This window comes from Haliaeetus leucocephalus, unplaced genomic scaffold, assembly GCF_000737465.1.
Source record: "Haliaeetus leucocephalus isolate CR32 unplaced genomic scaffold, Haliaeetus_leucocephalus-4.0 Scaffold233, whole genome shotgun sequence".
Taxonomy (NCBI): domain Eukaryota; kingdom Metazoa; phylum Chordata; class Aves; order Accipitriformes; family Accipitridae; genus Haliaeetus; species Haliaeetus leucocephalus.
Genome location: NW_010972669.1, coordinates 498,917 through 510,799, shown reverse-complemented (window position 1 = coordinate 510,799; position 11,883 = coordinate 498,917).

The following is an 11,883-nucleotide window of genomic DNA, read 5'->3' as shown; positions in this document are numbered from 1 at the left end:
GTTCCTTTGTACACAGTCCTTTCCTAACTAAGGTTTTTACCGCAAGGGGAATCATTGGCTAGCAAGATGGCACTCGACAAGAATCTATGATATACATTGATATTCTCTGTGATGATTTTACTTTTTTTTTTTTTTTTGGTATTTGCATAGTCTTCTGTGGCAAACTAGATCTTTCTCGAGGTCCTTCATTTGTGTTTTTTTCCATAAGCTCAAAAAATAAGAATGCAGAAATACCCAGTGTTACGCTATAAAACTAAGGTCTTAGACATGAATTTAGGGGCAGAATGATTGAAGTCTTTCCCCCTCATTAGATGGGTGCATTGATCAGCATCACGTGAATCATTCAGATGAGATTCTAAGAGTGTTTATTTAAAAAGAATAGAAAAAGTATTGCCATTTATGGCAACTTAGTAAAGTAAGTTTATTTACAGGAGAGAATTTCCTTTGCTTCTTCATGCTCTAACTCATCTGTGTTTTCTGTTCTCTGGCAAGCGGGTGTTCCCATGCAGTAGAACAGCAGAACTGAGCTGTATGAGAAGAGGTCTGCAGGCTGTTGCATTATCTAGTGTAAGTACTGTTTTGCCCTGCAAGGATATGACATTAATTAATGAAACAACACGGAGGAGAATTGCTTAGGGGTGTACTCAGGTGATTGTGAAAAAGTCTAATTCATCACTAAGTGCCAGGCTGTCCTTTAATTGAAGGCTTCACCACAGCTGTGGCTAAGCAACATGAGTGCCACCTGCTGTAGGTGGCTTCAGTGTGATTTCTTTTTCCTTGGGGAAGCAGACAGACAGTCCTTGATAAAGAAGGCTGGTTTATTTTTCTCTGTAGGTGTTCAGCTTCTGTGCAAAGTTGCTGATTTGTTGTTAGCCTCACTGGAGTAGCTGGTGTACAAATTCTGTGCTAAATATAATAATAGGCATGTGCGTCATTGGTTTTTCTCTGCTAAACCCTTATGAAGATGAGTGCTTTTTTTCTTATTGGGACAGTCTAAGTTTTGAGTTTAAAATATGATCCTCTCTATTCATAGAACCATGGTCCTTTTCTGCCTGTGTGATAATTTTGTATGAACTAAAACAAGTAAGGTCCCCAGTACCCTTTGCAAAACTTGAAAATGGAGAATGAATAAAAAATCAGCTGTTGCTAGCCAATGTTTTCTGTTATGGTCATCTCAAATGGCTGGAGAAATGATGCCGTGGGACTGCTCCACCATCATTTCTGCATTTGCCTGACAGCAGTTCTTGGGTAAATGTGCACTTAAATAAATCATGCTGCTTATTGAGTATGTTTCCTATTAGACATCAGGGTGGTGCCCCCTCCCTCCTCCCCCCCCATATATTACATTACCTAAACAATGACATTAATCTTTCAGAAGAGAAGAATTAGGATCAATCTTCTTTCTTTGACGTGAGCGCTCTTGTTTTTTTCTTTTAGAAGCCCCGTAGATTTTTTTTTTAAGATTTTTGTTGAACTGAAACGCTTCTACTGCTACAGATCTGTTCTCTTATGTAAGAGATGAACATTCAATGCTTTGTTGCTTTAAAAACTTTGTTTCTATTAATCATGAAGTAATAGCTGGAGCTGTGGAGCCCTGAAGAAAGGCAAATGATATTAAGGAGGATAAAGGCTTTTACTTTGAGTGGTGATGCCAACTAGTGCTGTTACATAGTTCACTTGTTATTCTTCAGAGTATTTTCTGCCGTATTAAGTGCTATGGCAGTGACAGAAGATGTCAGTGATTTGTAGAATCTAGGGTTTTTTTACCCTCTGGATAAATTAGAGATAAACTATACTAGATGGGTATAACAGATGTTCTTCAGATAGGTTTAGAACATCTGCTCTGCAAATGGGCTATGGCAGAAAATCCTTGAAAAAAAAGTTCTGTTTTGATTGTCCAGTACTGGTTTCTTCTTAATAATCTCTGAATGAAATACTTTCATGAAGCTGTTGTTAGACCTTTCTGTAATCTCAAGAAGTGCTTCTGGTACAGCAGAGGTTATGATTGATAGTATGCTGCTGCTTCTCTTAGGACAGAACTATATATATATATAAAAAAAGATAAGGAAGAGTGTGGGGTCTGGCCTTTTATTACTTATTTGAATTGCATAACTTAGTTTTTCTTATGAGATAAAGGAATACTTGCAAAGGACTGCTGTGAATAGAAGGAATTTATTAAGTATTAGCATGCTTAGTTTAGCTTAATAGACTTACTAAAACTGCCAGGGCTGGCAGCATTCCTGCCACTGACAGCATTAGGCTTTGCTTTAATGAAACCCTTTTATCTGCTCAAGAGAGAAGATTGAGCAAACAAATGAAGAGAACAGTTAATAGAGAATAGAAGGTGAAGTGCAAAGGCAAAATGGGAAAGAAGACTTGTTTTCTAGTTATTACTGATTTTCTTTTTTTCTCATGGGGATGTTAAGAAGCTGGAACACTTATTAACATAGATTTACTTACCTTAGGTTTGCAAAAACTGGGCAGGTCACAGCAGTCCTTGTCTCTGTCTTGCTGTGCACTTTATTTCCTTCCTGGACTGTTTTTACCTTGTTTTCATTACCTTGTAACTGTCCAAAAAGCAGCTAAGTTTTTGGCTCTGAGTATCACAAAAATTGCCAACTGGAACGGTAAATATTCTGCTATCAAAATAAAAAAGAAGGGGAAGGTGTTGGAGCAAAGACTGAAGATCACCAAATACTCAGCACTGACATCCCTGAGGCAGGTATGAACCATAACTGCACAGGGGTTTCAAGAGCAGGAATACGTACAACTGAGACTTGGACAAACTTAAAGCTTTCTGAAAACAGAGATAGCTCATCACAATTGGGATGATTTTAACTGTCTAGGACATGGATTTTTATAGCTAAAAGATCTTTATACACCTGAAATGAAGTGAGTTAGAACTAGGTTGGTGCCACTCATCTTGCATCATAGGGAGGGGGCTGAATTGTTAGATTGAGCCAAAATCCATTAGTGGCAGCCTCTCACTGTGCTGCCTCAGAAAAGCAGATGTTTGCAATTAATCCAAATAAGAATATTTGAACTATTTTTTCAGAAAGATTTGCCTGTTCAGGTTCACAAACCTCTTGGTAAAACCTTAGTCTAGCTGAACCCCTGAAGCTGGACTTCAAAATGTCATTCAGGCATCTGAAAAAGCAGGCGTTAGGCTACCACATTGTTTCCATAGTTTGTAGGAGCTTATTAAAATTAAGTATAATGCTGCCATTATTTTGAAGTACCAATATGTACCTGTTTGTGTTATTTGTGTCCCAATAAAACACATTAGACATTCTGGCCTTCACATTTTGATCCAGAATTTGAAGAATTCATGAGGTATCTTGATAATTTCAGTGGGATTTGAATTGAGGTGCTGCAGACAGGGTGACTCCATCCAGATTTCCTCCCAAGTCATAAAGTAAAGAACATTGCTGATGGCAAGAGCCAGGGAATAAGCTGTCTAACTGCTCACCAGAGTGTTTAACCAACTCATGGCATCAGTGTTTCTACTTCATGTCTCTGGCTAACTTAAAGACAAACTTACTTTCAGACATTATCTTTGTGTGTGTGTGTGTGTATGTATTGTGGTATTGTTTAGTTTTGATATATTTGTACTGAGGCACTGAATCTCGGGACATTTGTCATGTTGAGTAACCCTGCTGCGTCTTCCTAGTCAAAATCCTTTTATCCAAGGAATCAAAGGATTACCATGTCATCTGCTAGCAACTTCAAGGCTATTTCAAGACCCTTACAGGAGAAAGACAGTCTAAAATTGTGTGAATAATGCCATACAGGAAAGTGTTATCACTGAAACATGGTACATACAGATTTATGCTCTTGGTGCCTACTGACTCAATACTTAAGGTGCCATCACTTGCGAATCCCATGCACTAAATAGCGTAAAGTACCCTCACAGTTCTATTAGTGTTTAGTAGATGTGTTTGGGTGGGTAAGCATGATTAAAACGAGCGGTTTCCCTAAAATTACTAAAATCACCAGAAACAGCACATCGCAGGAGAAATATTACTCATAATCTATGACTATTATGTTGCTGTATAAAATTTTCTTCTGCAAAAGAGAACCTGTTGTGAAGATTATAACTTGTATTCCTGCAACTTCTAGAGCAAGGACTAGTATATTAAAAATTCCAAGGGGATTAGTACGTTAAAAATTCCAAGGTAAGTAAATAGTTAAATGGGTAAAATCTCATTCCCATGTACTATATGGAAGTTTTACAGTTTAATTCATGGGCCAGGCTGTTGGTCTCTGTGTTTGATTGGAAATGAGTAGTTTACAGAGCTCTGGCATAGCAGCATGGAGCTGAAGCCCAGGACAGGGTTCTGCACTCTGCTAGGACTGATGCAGCTGGCTCCAATGGTGCTGCTAATTCCCCCCTGCTCTGGTTTCCCTGGCAAGTCCTGACACACTCATTAACTGTGAATAATGATGAGGTGGGTTTTGAGTAGCCTGCCACAAATAGGTATTACATGGAATAAGTTTTAAGTTTTCATACAATTAAAAGGAAATCCATGTCCTGCCATGTCAAGGAGCTGACAGGTAGTGTCTGCTATTACTAAGATAAGTGGGATATACTTCAGGTACAAGCTGAGAATGAGAACTGTCTCTGAAGTTAAGGATTTTTCCTTCCCCCTGCCCCCTCCCTTCACAATCCCCCTTCCTCTCCCAAAGTAAGAAGTAGAAGAGTTTCGCTTAAAGCATGTCAGGAGAGGAAGAAGGAGAATCTGATTTAATCTGCATCATGACTGGATTCAGGCCATGAATCCATTGCATTGCTGTTACCATTGAATAGTGTGTACTGTAAACCTGCTGCAGTACAGTGAGCTACTCGATGGCGTCCATGGGTGGCTGTGACAGGAGGTGACAAGAAGTATTAGTGCTGGGACCATCCAAAGGCTCAGAGCAAGCTTTGCAAGCTCCAGGAGGCAGACCTTTGCAATGCACAGTATCAGTCACTCTAGGGAAACATTGCAAGAAGCCTGTGAGAGGAAAATAGCAGATTTCCTCCTAGGAAGTGTAAGTAGTTGAATGCTTAGAAGCATCTCTCTCTACTGGCGTGACATTAAAGGGAAGAGAGGCTAAAGTCTGCTAAGGAACCACTCTTCCATCCTCAGTGGTAAACATCTCCTCTCACAGTTATGTGGAGGTTGAGCAGAAGGCTGAAAGTGAAAAGCTAAAGAAGAGCAATTCTATTGTTTCAGACAGTTATTTTATTTTAATGAGTACCCAGGAGGATATTCAAGCAATCTGCAGGAGGGGTTGAGACCAGCAGTGCATGACAATTCAGAGTCCCCCACTAGAGAAATACTGAATATTTACCAAGCTCCAGTCTGTAAAATGAGATAGGGTTAGACAATTTTTCTGAAAAGCCATGATTTGCAGGGGTTGCTGTATTCTATTAAATACTTGTCCTTAAAGGTGTATACATGAAACATGGTTTCTTTTATAAATAGTGTAATTTCTTTCAGAATGGCATATTTTATTATATTTTTTTTATTTCTGAACATTAAAAATTATTTTCCTATTATCATTAATTTAAAACAATTGGGTAACGTATAGCAGATTTACATAGTGGACTTTCTGGTGAGGGTGGCTAACATGGTGTTGTGGTTTAACCCCAGCCAGCAACTAAGCACCACACAGCTGCTCACTCACTCCCTTCCCTGCCCCCCTGCTGGGGGGTGGGGGAGAGAATTGAAAAAATAAAAGTAAAATTCATGGGTTGAGATAAGAACAGTTTAATAGAACATCTAGGAAGAAACAAATAATGATAATAATAACAATAATAAAATGACAATAATCATTATAAAAGGATTGGAATATACAAGACAAGTGTTGCACAATGCAATTGCTCACCACTTGCCGACTGATGCCCAGTTAGTTCCCGAGCAGCGATCCCCCCCAGCCCCACTCCCCCCAGTTTATATACTGGGCATGACATCACATGGTATGGAATATGCATTTGGCCAGTTTGGGTCATCTGTCCTGGCTGTGTCCCCTCCCAACTTTTTGTGCCCCTCCAGCCTTCTTGCTGGCTGGGCATGAGAAGCTGAAAAATCTTTGTCTTAGTATAAACACAGCTCAGCAGTGTGGTAATGCAGATGTGACCTTTCTGTTTTACACAGCAGCAATAGGTAGCATTCTGCACGGAAGAGTTTATTTGATCAGGTATTGAAAAAGACTGAAGGTATAATCAAGTCTTTGCAAGGCTGCATGTAACAATGAAAGGAATGCAATTACCACTTTCAGAAAAAACACTTTTGGTATTAATTACTAAACAGTAATTATTATTCTGGTGGTGAGAATGTGCTTGCTTCTGTTTATCCCACACATTATTCAGGCATGTAAGGGTTAGTTACTCTCCCTAAGAGAAGAAAGCCATATGTAATTTACTATAAACTGTAGAAACAGTTTAAAATCTCGAGGATTTGTGATGTGCAGTAATAGAGAGTATTTTAGCTTGCTTATGGAATGTATGGTGAAACTATTGCATTTCGTGAAACTGTTAATCTCTTTGTAATCAATGGGATTACTCATGAGTTTATCAGATCATTAACCTGAATAAACTGGGATCATAATCTGGATTCCAGAACATAATCTGCAAAGAAACTTAAGTATCAACCTAGCTATGTCCAGCAGTTTCAATGGGAGGAAAGTGGCCAACAGGGAGACATATTAATTGCATCTTAGTTGCAGAACAAAAGATAACATGAAAAGAAGTCTACTTTAATGATACAGATGTACACTTGCGAAAGGTCAAAGATTATCAGAGCCATTTACTTTTGTGGATATGGTGGTAATACTGATGACCTAGACAGGATGAGTCCAAAACTGAATAGTTTGAAATATCCCATGTTTTTTAAACTACTGATTGAATTTTTTAAAGCATCTAAATGAAGTGACTTTCCTCATCTGTAGTGTGGATGTTGTCAGGAAGTTCTAGTATGTATTTGGACTCAAGTTACATTTGAAAATACTATCCTAGTTATCTTTCACTGCATTTATTCTATTAGTATTCAGAAATAGGTTGTGATGCATGGTAAAGCAATGGGATGCTGTCTCATACTTTACCTGAATGGCTGCAAAAACCCTGCTGGGAAGAATTAGTCTCTGTGCACATTCACATTTTGTTTCCAAAATACCTTTTCATGCACTCTGAAATTTTTTGTCTTTATTCCAGGAAAGAGTAATCTCTTATTGTTCCCTACACACACACACAAAGAAAAGAGAAGACACATTCATTGAAAGTATTTCAAGGGAGTTGCATGAGGCACCAACAATATTACAGGGGGGGGTTCATTAAGAACCTTTATTTTGTGTGAATGTCACTGTAAAGTCACCTTTACTTCATACTTTTTCCTCACTTCACATCAGTTTCTTTCTGTGGACAAATAAGTATGTAAGTAGTGCATTATATTGCTGATGGCTGTAAGACGTGACTAGTCCTTGGCTTTGAATCCTGCACTGCCCTTGGTCTACTCTGTTTGATGCGTACTCGCATATCCTGGATTTCTGACAGTCAATGACAAAATTCAGTTTAAAGATTTAAAATATAAAATAAATAAGTATATAATACAAGAAATTCTTACCATTTCTATGCCAATGTATACTTCCAACAATTTCCACTGTATATACTTGATCCATGTGAGCAGAAATGTCAGCGATTTCCTCTTCCATATATCACCGAAGTTTTGAAGGAGCATCTTAAAGTAGTGCAATACAAAAAAAAAATCTGGTGCTGTGCCCCACTTGACCCTAGCAGATTCCTTCTGGGAACTGAACATGTTTTTCCAAATGTATAATGTCAAGATGTAAGCAATGCATTTAGCAGTCATCTCCTGTGCATTAGCTTGAGAGAACAGGCAACAAGAGAACTTCTAGAACAACAGGAGGCAGAAATTCAGCCCCTAACCATCTTTTTCTATAGCCATGTAATTCAGAGAGGCACGATTGCTGTCTCTTCTCAGTCAGCAGGAGCTGTGGCATTTCGGAAGTTGCTTAGACATCATAGTTTGGTCCACTTTACATGGTGTCTGTGGCTCAGCTGTGCAGCACCGGTGCAGGATCAACTGCCTCTTGCTGTACCGTCAGAAGCAGTTCATCATGTAAAGCTGCCATAGCCTGTGACAGGCCAGACCCGAGTACCCAGGGACTGGGCGGTCTGTCTGTTTCAAATCACAGCTAACCTTTGTGACTTTCATTGGTATGCAATATAAAAGTGTACTGAAGGCACACATTGAGAAAATTTGAAGTTTCTATTCAAGACTTGTGATGTTACAAAACACAATCTAAATTCTAGTTGGAGCACAAGTTATAAATTATGCAGAAGTTATTTCTTGAATAACAGAAATTATTGATGATGAGCAATAGAACTATAGATGATCTACTTGAGCTAACCTAGCTTCAAGAAAAAACAGTCACCTTCAAAGGCTAACTTAAACCACCTTCAAATTACTGTACCTTCGTAGCTACAATGCATATCCCTGCAGGGTGTTGTGTTTTGTTTTGCTATGCACCCTAAATTGCTTCTACTGCAACGCATTACAAGAAATTTTTTCTGTCATCACTCTTGCATGCTTAGAACAGGTTTTTCACAGAGAAAATGAATTTAGCACAGCACTTCAGCTCCTGTTAGTCAGTTTTCCACTGGGAATGTGTGGATTTTAGCTAATATTGTGGAACACAGCTACTGCCACTCTTCTTACCATATGCAAAGTATGAAATACAGAGGTTTTCTAACATGAAAATATATTTTTATAAGGAGACTGTGTGTCCTGGTTTCGGCTGGGATAGAGTTAATTGTCTTCCTAGTAACTGGTATAGTGCTACGTTTTGGGTTCAGTATGAGAAGACTGTTAATAACACACTGATGTTTTCAGTTGTTGCTTAGAAAGCTGTTCCTTACTGCTTCCCAGTTGTTAGCTGTTAGTTTCAAACTGAGAGACTGGTGCCTGGCTGTGTGTTATTTTGGACAGAGTAAAAATTTAGGAGTCTCAGGCACAGGCCAGATATGCAGTGTGAACATAATTTTTAAATGGTTGCCTTATTTAAACTAGTGGAATGAAAGGATGTATTTGCTCTCTGTATGATCATTGGGAGATAAATGCTAGGGGAAAAAAAAAAATCAGGGCCTAAGCGTTCTAATTGCAGAAGAAAAATAGATAAGCCAGGAGTGACTTCAGACTGGAAATTAAAGACAATTGCAAATCATCTGAAGAATGTGTTTCTGAAATATTCCTCCAGTGGAAATAGCATCACAAGCCCTGACTAGTTTCAGATGGAATCTGCATGTGTAACCTGCATGTCAAATCCTGTTAATAAATAGCAGTATAAGATATAGTTGTTTCCAATAGTAGGCAGCTGGATAAAATTTAAACAGTGAGCCAAACTGAATATTTGCCACTTCACGGAGATGAGCACTTTGTATCTGCATAGACCAGCTGAGCCTGGTGGTCCTCCTCACAGTTGCACTGAGATCACTGGTGGGTCAAGACTGTAGCCCTTAGCCAGTGCTGTTTCAGACTAAGCTGCCAACAAGCTGTAAGAACTTTGTGAGAAAAAAATCAGTCCAGGAGCTGAATCCAAGTCCCATAACAGGCTTGAGATTTATCCTTGAATAAATATTAAAGTTACAAAGAAACTTTCATTTCTGCATGTATAGGTAAGTCATTAATCTGTTTACACAGGAATCATTCTATTATTACTTTAAAAACATATATATATTTAGGTTGCAGGACATTATCTTCTGCCGGATCCAAGAGCCTGGGAGAGGCGAGGCTGCTCAGCTCCACGTCCCCGGGTCCAACCAGCAGCGAGGCTGGAGGTGCGTTCCCAGCAGGCAGACGCACGCAGAGCACATGTTACATACCACATAGGTACCTATACGTGTGTCCGGACACACGGATCAGACAGACACCCGGAGCACTTGCACGGACACAGTCAGCACCAAGGGCCTCATCCTGCTCCCCTCTCCAGCAGAGCAGGACAGGGGTCCACAAGTGACAACATGCACATACGTATGGATGAGGTGGATCCCTCTGGCAGCCCGCTCAGACTGTTGGCCTGACCAGCAGCTGCCCCTCGATCCCAGTCTCCCCAGTTGCTGGCACTGGGACATAAAATTGCTGAGGCTGCAGCCCTAAACCAGCTGCTGCGACAGACTGTTGCACACGCATGCACACACACGCGCATGCACACAAAGCTGGCTGTGACTGTCTTGTCCTATAGCCAAACCCCTTGCACTGTTGCCCGCGGGCACCCCTGCACCCACACTCCTGGCCATGTCACCAGCCCGGCACCCCATCCAGCACCATCCTCGCTGGTGCTTGCACGCCCATACCCACTGTGGTCGCTGCACCACGGACATGGGACTCCCACCCACCCTCTGACATCAGCCACTGCACTCAGACCCCATATGTGTGCACACACGTGTACATGTGCACACACACACAGCGTGCACACACACGGAGCCATCACCCAGGACAGAGTGTGGAAGGACTGTGGTGAGCAGCCGGGAGAGGCTGGGCCGGCCGGGCGCAGGGCATGGCTGACAAGCGTACCCACCCGCCAACTACTTAGCTGCCACCGGCCCTTTTTGCCCCCTTGCCCCGCATTTTGCCACTCCTCTTCCTCCCCAGATCACCTCAACGCCCTTTTCCCACCTTTGGTTCCTCCCCCAAACATCCCGTAATAAATCCCGTGGGAACCCGAGCTGCTCTTCCCCTGCACCCACAACGTGCCCCCCAGCCCTGGGCAGCAACCCCCCTCCATCAGAAGCTTAGCATGGCCGCTGCTGGTGGGTTTCACGCTGGGCGTGGGCTGGGGCTCTCCTGGGACAGCCCTGGGAGGGCCATGGCAAGGTGGCTTGTTCCTCAGGAGCCCTTCGTTTGGGTTCCCTCCTGCCGTCCTGCCCCGGGACTCCTCCGAGTGTGTGCGATGGGCCTTTGATGGGCTGGTGGCCCTGGTGTGGGCCTGGGAGCAGCCAGGGCAGGGTGTTGTTTGGGGTCCCCCTCCTGCCACTGTCACTCTGTGCTCCTTGGTGGGTGTACAGATGAGCTTTACCACACAACCTAACAAAACCAGTTCAGTAATCAGACATTTACAACATACCATACGTAAAGAAAGCAAGTACCAAACACAAGGAATTTGATGACGAATTGTCTTTTACCTTCCAACTCACGTGCCCTTGAACACCCACATAGCAGTGCAGACAAATGACTTCTTGCTTTGCAATTTCTCATCTTTGCTTGTAAGAAAGCAAATAATGATGGCAAAAGAAGGAGGCAATCCGTTCATTAGCTCTAGATAGTCTACCATTAGTTCCTCCATGCTGTCCCATTACTGATTATTAATGATTGAGTCTCTTGGCATCATTTAGTATTGTCTGAGAAAAATAGAACGGAAATTAATAAATATTGAACCTGGACAAAAAAATGTCTGCATGACAGGAGATTATAGACTGGAAAAACTGGGTTAACTGGTAAGGTTGATAGAAGGCTGAAGAACATCATTAATGTACAATGACATTTGACAAATTCAATCACATTGATACCTCTAGGCCTATGCAGGAAAACAAACCATTTCTGTTCCATTCAATTTTTCTTCTATCTTATAAACACCTGAGATAAAAGGAGGAGAGAGTTTGCTTGCTTGCTTGGTACTTGCTTTGTAATGAAGACTTTAATTAATATTTAAAATATGACCTTTAAACTATGTTAAACAATGTTATCTTTGAAAGTAAAGCTTTATGTCAACAAGAGTAACAGTGAATTATATTGAGTATGTTCTTTTCATGACATTATGATGATGCTGTCTTGGGAGTATTTTTTGTCGGGTTATACATCTTTGAATTTTTCGTATATAAATAGA